Here is a 12,125-nt window from a genome sequence, read left to right on the forward strand (position 1 = left end):
GCATGTATACTTATTAGATACAAAAACAAGGAGGATAAGGAAGGCATGGGCTTTTATTAGTCACTCTCTTGCACAGTAGGTCCAACTTGATGTACTCATGCTTCTTGCCTAGCATGTGTACTTATTAGATATAAAAACAAGAAGGATAAGGAAGGCACGAGCTTTTATTAGTCACTCTCTTGCACAACAATATGTCTATAATTTAGCTTGTAACAAAGTCATTGTGTGCTTCTCAAAATAGTTGGTTGACCAAGATACTTGCCTTAATCCTAATCTCCCTCGTGCCTTCTCTATTCATATTAGCCTAGATGACTCTAATAGTGATGGCCTTGAATAATATGTTTCATGTCGTAAGGGATCATCATCCACATTGTACTCATCTTTGATTAAGGTTGCCATGAATGAGATGTTTTTCCTTAGCCATGTAGCTTGAACACCCTTCTTGATTGTATCCCAAACTCCTTATGAAGTTGAGTAGTGCCATAATGCACGCAGTATGCTTTCTTTCTTATGTTATTCTCAAGTTTGTTAAAACCAATAGTTATGGCTACAAAATAGGGTTCAAACTGCTTAGCAAGGTAATGTAGTGTTGTGAATACAATGCATGTTGAATAATAAAAGATGCATGTAAATATATTTGATATGAATATATCATATTATTTGCATTAAAGAAAAATAAAGTAAGTCTCTATGTGTGATTTGAGTAATTCAATTTTATAACTCTATCCCAAAATGATTTTTATCTAGCCATTTATAGCTTTAACACATTTTTACTTAAATTGACATCGAGTTATTAACTTTGACACTTTCAGATAATGCCTTCAACTTCACAAAGCCTCAAAATCTAGCCTCTTTTTAGTCCTTGTGATTACATCACCTTGGTTTAACCTAAATCTTTTCATTTAGGTGTTGTCTTTTGCTTTGATTTTCTAATTTTAAATATTTAATAAGATTGTAATTGTTACCTTACTTGTAAGTCTTACCATTAAATGCTCTTAAATGTAGAATGATAATATCTAAGCTTACATGTAAGGCTTACAATTGAATGCTCTTATAGGTAGCGGTTATCATTTTTCATCTTATTGTCCTTTTCTATTCAATTCTTTTTGTTGATTTCTCTCCTCCTTTGCTTACAATTACAATTTATATCCTATTTTTGAAGGGTCACATTGCTTGTTCACACAATTTTATCTATTCTTTATTGCCCTTTATATGTGTGGGTATGTTGTAAGAAGATAATAGCAATAAGAGCTAGTATTAAAACCATAATGGACTTGCCACAAGTGGTTCCACTAGAGCATCTCCATGATTACAAGTACACTAAGTAAATTATGATTTTCTCTCAAATGCAAACTCTTTAGGTATGAAATGAAGAGATAAGTAAGAGCCTCATCACATGTGGTGTAGAAGAGGCATCTACCATGAGAGATCTTGGGCCATCACAACCTACTAGTTTGAATGAGATATTATGTTAACATTGTTGTTGGCTCGCAAGGCTCCTCCCAGCAGTCTAAGAAAGCTATGGTTCATGTCTCCTTTCATATAGGATGATACTTTATCATCATCTCAAGATTTGATTGGGATGAATAATAATAATAATAATAAGACAAAGAAGAAGAAGAAGAAGAAGAAGAAAAGGGTTGACCTCCATGTCCAAGGAAAAAGTGTGCCTTAGAATCCCTAGATAGAGGAGGGATGGTGTGGCAATGTCGCTTACTTCCTTTTATAGAACTTCTAATGTCCTAGTGTTATGAATGGAATCTTAGCCCAAATGGCCAATGGGTGTCTACATGGGTGAATGAGTTTAAACAATGGTTATATTTCTTGAGACATCTATATGAGAGAGAGAGAGAGAGAGAGAGAGAGAGAGAAAGAGAGAGAGAGAGAGGTGGGGGAATGACATGGTGGAGGTGGCAATGGTGCAGACAAAATGTGGAAAAAGTGGAGCATGTGGGATAAAAATAAAGGGTTGCATAAAAAACTTGCTCCTCGTACACTGTCATAAATACCACAATCCACTTCAACAAGGCCCTTTGTATGTCAACAAAATTAGAAGGCCTTACAACCTTAAACCTAAGTATTACACTATAACAATTCTAATGTAATATTTATGAAGATAAGAACTCTCCCATTAGAAGGCCTCCCCAAGAAATGCAAAAGCAAGACATCAAGAGAAAAATTGATGTTATGTTGCTTAATACAAGGCTTTCTATCATTGTATCTCTATTGATCAACACACAGGTTATTATCCATCTTACTCATCCACATCCATGAATTAAATTGTTGCTAGGAAGGCTATATCCATCTCCTAGATTCCATGTTTTGGTTGTTTAGAGTCAAATCCCTTGAATCTTATAGGTACATATAGAGGTGCTTGAGGTAAGATGTCTCTCGCATGCATGCATCGGTAGGGAGTTGCAACACATCTAGTTATAAAGGCTCTTAAAAGTCTACTACTAAAACAAGTTGTGGTCCTCTCTCTCTCTCTCTCTCTAAAGAATGGGTGCTTCCAATATGGTCGATGTGAGAGTATATTAATGAAATTTCCAAAAAGGAGACACACTTAAAATAAGATATAAGGATTGGATACACACACCCCTTTTCACATGCTACCTAATCATACCTTTTTACATGCTAAGTTCTTGATGCGAGAATGATTCCTTGGTCATGGTATGTCATGTGTCCCACCTCATGGGCCCCCTTGTATAAAATATGATTTTTTAGCATGATGTAACTTAATACCCAAAGCATAAACACCACTCAAGTGGGGTTTTCTTGTGTTTTAGTTTGGTCCTTTATGAAAGACTTTTGTTAACACCTTTCACATCTCTTCAAATCACTAGGCTCAACATTAGATTCGTGTGGATTTGTATAATAGCAAGAGATATTGGAGATAAATTTTTAATTCATCATGCACATACACTTATATTAATCCAAGCCCAAGGAAAGAAAAGTGGTCTAGCAATGAGGGATAAAAGTTCTAGGATCTATTTGAAATTATAGAAGCAATAAATTATATATGGGTATCATTGTTCCATCTTAACTTATATTAATATAAGGCCAAAGAAGAAAAATTGGTCTAGGAAAAAATAATCAATTAAATGTGGATACCATTGTTTCATTTGGGCTCACCATATGTTTCTTGCATGTCAAGGACAATCCATGATCACTATAAATGTATTTGAGGATTGATTACAAAAACTTTCAAATTAAAACACATAAATTCTTTCAAGGCTTTGAATGGCATTACATGAGGTATAATGGGCTTAATCACTTTTGCAACCTTCTTTGGAATATTTGGTTGGTGTTTCCAATTTTTACAAATACTTTGATATTGGAACTTGGTTTTTTGTGAGCACTACCAATACTCTCACCCGTTGTGCATGGCCAAGGAGACCATGCATTCAAGAAATACTTTTTCACTTGAATGCAAAAAGAAAGAAAAAAACTATTTCCATGTAAATTTAGGGGCTTGGATCATTTGGTCAAACTTGAACTTCACAAATTCTTCATTAGGATTTAGAGGTTGAGAGGTCAAGGGCCTTCAGTGCTTGTGTTTTGGGGCTTTTGCTTTCGCATGAGCCAAGTATAAAAATTTGGATTGTATTCTAATTGAGCATAGTGGTCCATGTTGAACATGGTAGAATCCGTAGATGATAGGTTTGAAGAAAGAGGGACAATGATTTTTACACATGAAGGGGAGGCCTGGAATAGAGAAGGAAGTAGAGAATAGGAGATAGAAGAGAAGAAAAAGAATAGGTAAGAGATTCAAATAAATCTCGAAAATGTTGGAAATGAAGTCTTACTTGTTGAGTAGGCTAGGCTCTTAAGTTAATTTTTTTGTATGTGACTTGCTTTAAGCTTACTACTCAAATGGAGTTCTTGGCAAGGCATGCATTCTCTAGGTTAGTAACAAGGGTATGATCTTTCTTATACATGCACCACAAAGAAGGCTTGTGGAAAGGTTCTAGTGAAAGTTATATTTTGAGGGACTACATGGAGAGTAGGCATGGCCCAATGATAATGTGGAGTGGCCATTCTATTCAAGAGAAAGCTTCAACTAAGGATTAATTTTGTGGGTGGTGAATCCAAAGCCTCATGTTCGGTTTTATGCAATTGCAATTCCAAGATAAAGAGATCATGGCATATAGATTGTTATGTGTTGCTTTCTAGCAAGTGATTCCAAATATGTTATAGAAATAGATAATGTAAAGAGATCTTGAAACGTGTTCAATCAGAACATTTTGTTAGATTGGCTTTCATACTATTATCTAGAGGGTTGCAAGTTCATTGAGTGACAATAACTAGGGTCATTATAGAAAGGGAGTGAGGGGCTATAACTTTTGGAGTGACAATGAGGAGTGGCTAGTCTCTATTAGGCTACTTTATTGTAGTTATAGCCTCACATTTGAATGTAATAATGCCATCTCATGTTTAAGTGGCCTTCATTTCTATGTTGCTAAGAAACATTAGAGTATCAGATGTGAATCCAAAATAAGGTTGGTTTTAGACTTAGGGCAAGCCATAAGGACTCTTGTATGTATAGATAAAATGAAAGTTAAGGCAAGACCTACATCAAATTGGCATTGTAGGCATGTGCTTTACACCAATTTACCATATCTACCAAATTATTTTGCATATAAGTTGGCACTCTAAATATAAGGGCGGTGGGAGACCACTTGAGAAGCAACAAGTGAATTTTGGCCCTTTGGGCTTGAATATGATATCCCAAACAAGTGCTCAAAACTAGTTAATTGTATAAAAATAAAATTAATTTAGTCAAGCATGAATTTTACTTGCAAAAACAACTAATGAAAAAATGGAGAAAATTCCTCCTAGGTTAGATCTAGCACCTCCCTAGTGTTGTGGCCTTCCCAATAAATGTATAGAAGATAGATCCATATGATGCATACAACATAATCAATTTACGTAAAAAGAAGTAGACACAAACAAGGTGCCTACAAGCTAATGCACAAAAGAGTGATAGTGATGCTATTTTATTATTGAAATAAGAAGTGAGAGAGGATACATATTTACCACAAGGAAGTAGATGTTGTGACTTGACCCGTCCTAGTAAAGTCTCTGTCTGGAGTTGAGGAACACGCACACACACACAAATTCACATGATCATTGATGCCTCTAAAATCGTGTTATCAAGGACTTTAGTGAAACTTGCAAGTCTTGGGAATTGCACATGAAAAACTTAGGTAAGAAAATAGGTATTGGCTAATGTGATTGTGAGATACTTATCCAATAAAAATGACCTAGATAGCAATGGAATAGACTAGCATCAATAATAAATTCTTCAAGTTTAGGAAATGTAGTATAACATTGAAAAAACAAGACAAATGAATGATAATGAGCTCAAGGAGCAAAGCATACACAAAATCTATCCTTAGTGGCATGTGTCTTTTCATGTACCAAATGCCACATCCCTTGTTTATAGCACCTATTGACTTTGAGATACATGTTTCATGGCTTGCTCTACTGTGCGGAGCCTCCTAAACAATGAATAAATCAATGGATCATCAATTTGGGGTTTTAGAGGTTGAAGCTTGAGCAACATGGGCCCATTTTTATATATCATGCACTATAAACATGGAGGCAGTATCTAACAGATTGATCATTGATGCACACTTGAAATTGAATTTGGAAATTATTTTTACCTACAACCTTTAATTATCTAAGAGGTGGCATCTTTATGTGTGTGTTTGTGTGTGTGTATGTGCGTGTGTGTGCGCACGCTTATGGAATATACCTTTGCTTGTAGGTAATGTAGGTAAGAAGGGGTGCAAACAAAGTAGTTTTTTTCGTTTGGGGAAAAATAATTTGTAAAAGTGGTAACGAAGGTAATAGGGGCCATGGACTTGTAGGTTGTATAGTTGCAACGAATGTGCCTACAAATAAGAGAGAGAGAGAGAGAGAGAGAGAGAGAGAGAGAGAGAGAGAGAGAGAGAGAGAGAGAGAGAGAGAGAGAGAGAGAGAGAGAGAGAGAGAGAGAGAGAGAGAGAGAGAGAGAGAGAGAGAGAGAGAGAGAGAGAGAGAGAGAGAGAGAGAGAGTTGTGGCCTATGAGACTACACCAAAACAAACAAATAATTATATCTCTCATATATTAAAAGACAAAAGATGTACCTATGAGCGGCCTATGAGACTACATGTTAGGTCTTTGTAATAATATATCTATGCTAAAAATGCAAGTGATACTACTAAGAAAGAGGAGAAGAAAAAAAGAGCAAAATGCTCTTTTCTTGAGTGAAGTATCTCCATTTGGTGGAAATGTAGATATGTATAGTTGAGATGCCTCAGCATCTATATTTTGTGGCATTCAGTCATAGCTCTAATCTATCTATGATAAGGGTGTTTAGGCCTCCTCTTGGGTGGATGTGGGCAACTTGCTTGACTAAGTGCCAATGCTCCATCCGAGGAGATACCCCTTGAAGATGAAGCTCCTCTATGATGACGTATAGTAGTGGTGGCAATCCCATGCCCTGACTGTGTGGTAGTGAAAAAGTCAAAGAAAACCTTATATCTAATAGTGCCTAATCGGGTCACTTCTAATCCATAGAATATTAGCTTTATGCCTCTGAAACTCCAAAAGAAAAAATCCCAAATATCTTTGATACTCAAACAACATATGTTAACCCTCAAACGAACAAGGTGGAAAATTTGAAAAATCTAAAGCAGGAGACAAGGCCAAGGTAAAAGTGAAATGGAAGATGAAGGTGCACCAAAGAAGAATTTGAAAACACAAGAAGTGTAAAATAGTCCTAAATCAAGGAGAAAGGCACATAAGAAAAAGCACAAGTCAATACTTTTGTAAAAGAGCGCAAGGCGCACCATGATTTATTTTAAGAGCATTGGGCTTTCACTCGTGCAAATTGTAAAGGTAGATGGGTGGTGGGAAGGAAGCTAGGAAGATAGGAGGACAATGGGAAAAAGGGCCTCGGCCATGTAAAAAAGGGGATAAGGGGATACCACCGAAAAGGGATTTAGGGTTTTGTGTATAAAGTTGAAAAGTGAATGGGAAGCTCATTCTTGTGTGTGGCCAAAAGTAACTCTTTTCTTCTTCTTCTTCTTCTTCTTGCTTGCTTGCTTGAGCTTGTGCTTGAGAGAGGGAGTATGAGAGTGTGAGTGAGTGAGTGTGTGAGGGTGAGGGACCGTGGAGGAGAAGCTGTCCATCTTCTCCTCTCTTCTTCTTTTTTCTTCTCTTCTCTTGTCTTGCTCACGAAAATGGAGCTTGGAGCATGGAGCTTGAGGATGGAGCTCGCTTAAAGCTTGCACTTGGATCGTCGAGTGACCGAAGTGATCGGGAGAGGAGGTAACTCGATCAGGCATGGAGGTAAGCTCACTACACCCGTAGAGATGGATAGTGCGTCAGCTATGTGAGAGGTAGCCATTAGTGCTTGGCTTGGAACGCTTGAAGCAATAAGCGGTCGGTGGGTCTTGGCGGTTGATTGCGTCTACATTTTGGTTCCGTTTGCCGGGACCAATGGATTCAAGCCTTGAGTGCTTGTGCGCTCCGAATCGAGCATCGAAGTAGGGTTTTCCTCAGATCGGTGCTTGAGGTAGATAGGTAGGAAGTGAGGGAGTTTGAAGAGGTATTCAATCTCCTTACCAAGTATTTTTTTGGTTTTTTGGATTTGAAAAAGCATGTTGGAGTAGTGTAGGTTAATTTTTTGTGATTTGGATGTATTAGGGTAGGAAAAAATGCACAAAAACAAAGGAAAATAAGCAATAGGGTTTCTGCTGTCATAACAACGCAGGAGAGTTTGATTTGTTTGCCGATTTTCATTTTGGAGTTTATTTTCTATTCCACGTATATACAACTCTTCTTCTTTATCCATAGCTTTGATTTGGAGGTGCATGTGATAGGCCGTGGCCTAAATCATGTGATTTGAGTGATTTATTGTTGCACTGGCCAAAATCACGCCACGTTCGACCTGTTCGAGTGATCAAGATTTTGGGCCGAGTCCCAGAATTGGTCCTTGGCCCACTACCACTCGGAAGCCCACCACTCGTCCTGTTTGAATCTATCATTCAGACCAACTTGATATTTGGCCCTTGGCCCTACCGACTCGGCCCAACCCCACTCGGACAAAGCTGACATTTGACGTGAACGAATTTACCATTCAGACTGCTTTGCATTCGGCCCACCAGACTTTGCCCTCGACCCAGTTAAGTTGGCCACTAATGTTTGGCTGTTCGGCCCTTGATTGGTCCTCGGCCCAGTTGATTTGGCCATTATCATTCGGCCATTCAGCCCTCAGACAACCACATTTGGATGGTTCGAATTTGACGTTTGGACCAGTTACATTGAACCCTTTTCTCATTTGGCCCTTGGCCATTCGGACGGGTCGAATCGGACATTCAGCCCATGTAATTCTTCAGATCTGCTGGACTGAATTTGGATTTTTTCAAATATTTAACCTATAGACCTTGAAACAGACCCAAAGATCATATAGAGTCAAAAGCACATCATAGATCTATCATTAGATTGAAATCTAGAGCAAGTAGTTCAAAACTTGGCTATGAACGGGTCTTGCAAATCAGACATGGTATTTACTATAATGGCCCTACGGGCCAGGGGGACTGCGGCCTTGGACCCCTACAGAGGGGGCTCTCCCGGGGCAACACCTCCCCCAAGTAGGTTGGAGAGAAAACGCACACCATGAGTGACAAGTCCTCTGAATTTGATCCTAGTGTAGTAATGGCTTTGCACAAGCATGGACTCTCACTTGGAAAACAACAACCGAAAGCCTATACCTGAACAAGGATGAACATAGATCCTAGAACCTTAATGGGCCAATCTAGCCAACAAGGGCAAAAAGATCACACCACAAAAACACCTCCATTGCCCAAGAAAAAGAGGAGAAAACAAAGAAAACAATGACAGTTACAAGTGGTTGTGGACACCAAGAAGATTGAGACCAAGAGTATTAAAGAGCTTGGGAATAAAGCACCGAGTCCACCCACTAAGGAACCCATTGCCATCTCTCCTAACATCTATGAAACCTCAGACACATCCGTGTGTTTTGATAAGTCAAAGAAACTAGTATTATCAATGGTTGCTTGCAACACTCAATCCACTGACAATAGAACTTGCATTGACCAATCAAGAGTGGATACAACACAATCACAACAAGGTGACAAAACTATACCAGTCACATCCGAGGAGAACCATGACACAATAGCAGCAAAGCCTCAGGAGAAACGTAAAAATCCCGAGGACATAAGCAATCCTAGCGTTGACCAATCTTGCTCATCTAGGCCTGAGCCCCCAACCATGCTAAAGCCTAGAGAAACTCCGAGAACCTTGCATGAGATAGCAACTGAGAAAGCCCTCATTGAACATAGAAGTGTGACAGAATGCTTAACTGAGTTGGATGCTAAACTCAAATTATTTGCACGTATCTACATCCTTGCAGACATGAGTACATTCCCTAAGGAGCAGCTTGAGGAATACTTGCCATATCCTCTATCCTGGGAAGAGTAGGAATATCTTAATGACCACTATGACAAGCTCCTACATGAACGCATGCAACTCATCTTTAATGAGGAGGTTGATAAACTACGCCTAACTGTGACATTCAACGAGGCACTTTGCCAACCAAATCTCCTAGAAATAGTGCAATTAAAGCAACAATCAAAGGGTCCAAGTCAATTTGAAAAATGTTGGTTTAAAAACCCCACTACAATGACCAAACTTGGAGCCTAGATTATGACAATCTTAGAGGAGTGATTGGCCAAATGGTGGTCTCAAAGAGACCCAACCTATGTGGTGCCAACTTCCTTTCGAGTGCTGACTGCCATTTGGGATATGGGCTTAGCAAGAACTAGCCAAGAAAACTCTCTAGTTGATAAGGTTCTCATTGAGGAGGAGCTACATGTTGTTAGTAGACTCGGACAAGGTACCATGCTACTCGATGTTGCAAAATATCTATTGTTATTGAGTAGGCTGCCACGAGTGTTGGATGCGTGTGGTGCCACACTCTAGTACAAACCTGAGTTTTACAATTGGTTTTTATCCTCTCGAAGTGACAGGGATTCATAAATGTGTACATAAATAAACGATGAAGTTTTGTGACTGTGTATAGATAATACAAAAAAAGAAGAAGTAAAGCTAACAGACACACAAGCAATGATAATCAAGTGCATGTGATATGCATCCAAGTCAACACTATGGGATTCAGATAAGTGATGTCTTTTTGAGTTGCACGTGCTCATTATGATTGAAGCATATGACTTGCATGTACTCTCACGAGTTGTCAAGTGGATGCAGGATGACACAGGTCTTTGTACGAAAGCATTCAATGTTCAAGTCACCATAAGACTACCAACCCCACAAAGAGCCATTATAGAAAAAGCAACAAAAATACCAAGAACAAAGAGCCATGATGGAAGCCCCGTTGCTGAAAGAGAAAATCACCCCTGCAAATAAAGCACATATTGCATTTAAGCATGGCCCAAAGCATAGTCATTAGCTACTTTCTTTTTCTTGGCCATTTGCCACCTCAATCATATCGATGTCTCACATGTTACAAATAGGTTTGCAAAATCTCAAGTGTATCTCTCCGTCTCAATGGCTATTCCTCTAGCAGCAAGGCTAGTAACACAATCATCCTTGTAACATCCGTAGAACAAAACGTGCATCAAAAATACAGTTCCTTCTTTGCTGCTCGGAACCCAAATCTGATGGCTTCGTTTGCTTAGAAAGGGGAGTAAAACCTTGGGACACCTAGTCATGGATCTCCCAGATCACTCCTTCTTCTTCTTTCTGTTCAAATTGCAGTTTTTAGCTTGTTTACATCGATCTTGACGTGCGCGATTTCGTTAATCTGTCCTTATGAAAATCCCATAATTGGCTGAAAAAGAAACTAGCTTTTTGCATGCCATCCTAATCTAGAAGCTTTTCTAACTTTTTCAGATTTTTACAATAAATCATATAAAAAATAGACTAAAATTATCCAAAAATCTAGTATTTTTGGATAATCCATGCAACTCACACTAGTAGTAATGACTCAGATCACATTGACTCTCTTGATCACTAAGAAAGTCGGATGATGATGCATTCCATGCTTTTTCCCACTGTGTCCGCATAGCATCATGACATCCACCCTCTCTGAACTTGCACATTCTCTGGTATGTGCCAAAATCCTAGTTGTCACTGGATTCTGAGTCCTCCTCATCCTATGTAACCATATCCTTTACTTCTTTATATTCCATATCTTCCTGGCTATCCCCTGTATCATGGCCACCATTTTCTTCCAATTTTGGCAACTCATAGGCAATAGATTCTCACCTCTTGAATAATTTGATTCTTTTCCTTGCTATCGGAAGTTTTATGGTTGTCCCATCTAGTTCATTTAATGCATAAGTAGCATTATCAAACACTTGTCTTACCACATAGGGTCCAAACCATCTTTTGGAAACTTTACGCATGGCACTATGTTGGTTGTCTAAACTGCTATCATAAAGCAATACCCGATCCCCATCTTGTATGGTTTTTAGTCTCAGTCTATGTATTTTATCAAACCGTTTCTTGTTATGTATCCTTGCTACCCTTAACTTTGCATTTGCTGCCTCTCTATGTTTTCTAACATTCTTTCCAACTATCTAATGTGCAAGGCCAACAACTCCTCTTGATTCAACTCCTCTTCCCAAGGTAGCACACTCCATGTGACTGTCATCTCTTCTATCGGCATGATAGGTTTTTGACCATACATCAATTCTGCAGGCATATATCCTGTAATAGCACTATGAGTTGTTCTGTTAGCCCACAAAGCATAAGGGAGCAATCGTGGCCACTCTTTTACCTTCTCTCCACATGCTTTTGTCAATGCTTTCACAATAGGTGGATGACCTCTTTCACTTTTTTCATTTTTATTAGGGTTATAGGCTAAAGTTAAAGCAATCTTTATCCCTAACCGTGCAAAAAAATCATGAGCTTCATTTGCGTCTAGCTCACCTCTATCTGCAGTAATTTTTCCCACATAGCCATATCGACAAAAGATCTCTTCTAAGAGAAAAGTACACACAACATTTGTTGTCTTAGTACGTAAAGCTCTCTCTTCCACTTGATTAGTCAAGTCTTCACGAGCAAGCACAAGATACCTCATTTGCTAAA

This window comes from Lygodium microphyllum, chromosome 11 (assembly GCF_053477565.2).
Source record: "Lygodium microphyllum isolate KBCC chromosome 11, Lygodium_microphyllum_v1.1.10, whole genome shotgun sequence".
In the NCBI taxonomy this organism is placed as follows: domain Eukaryota; kingdom Viridiplantae; phylum Streptophyta; class Polypodiopsida; order Schizaeales; family Lygodiaceae; genus Lygodium; species Lygodium microphyllum.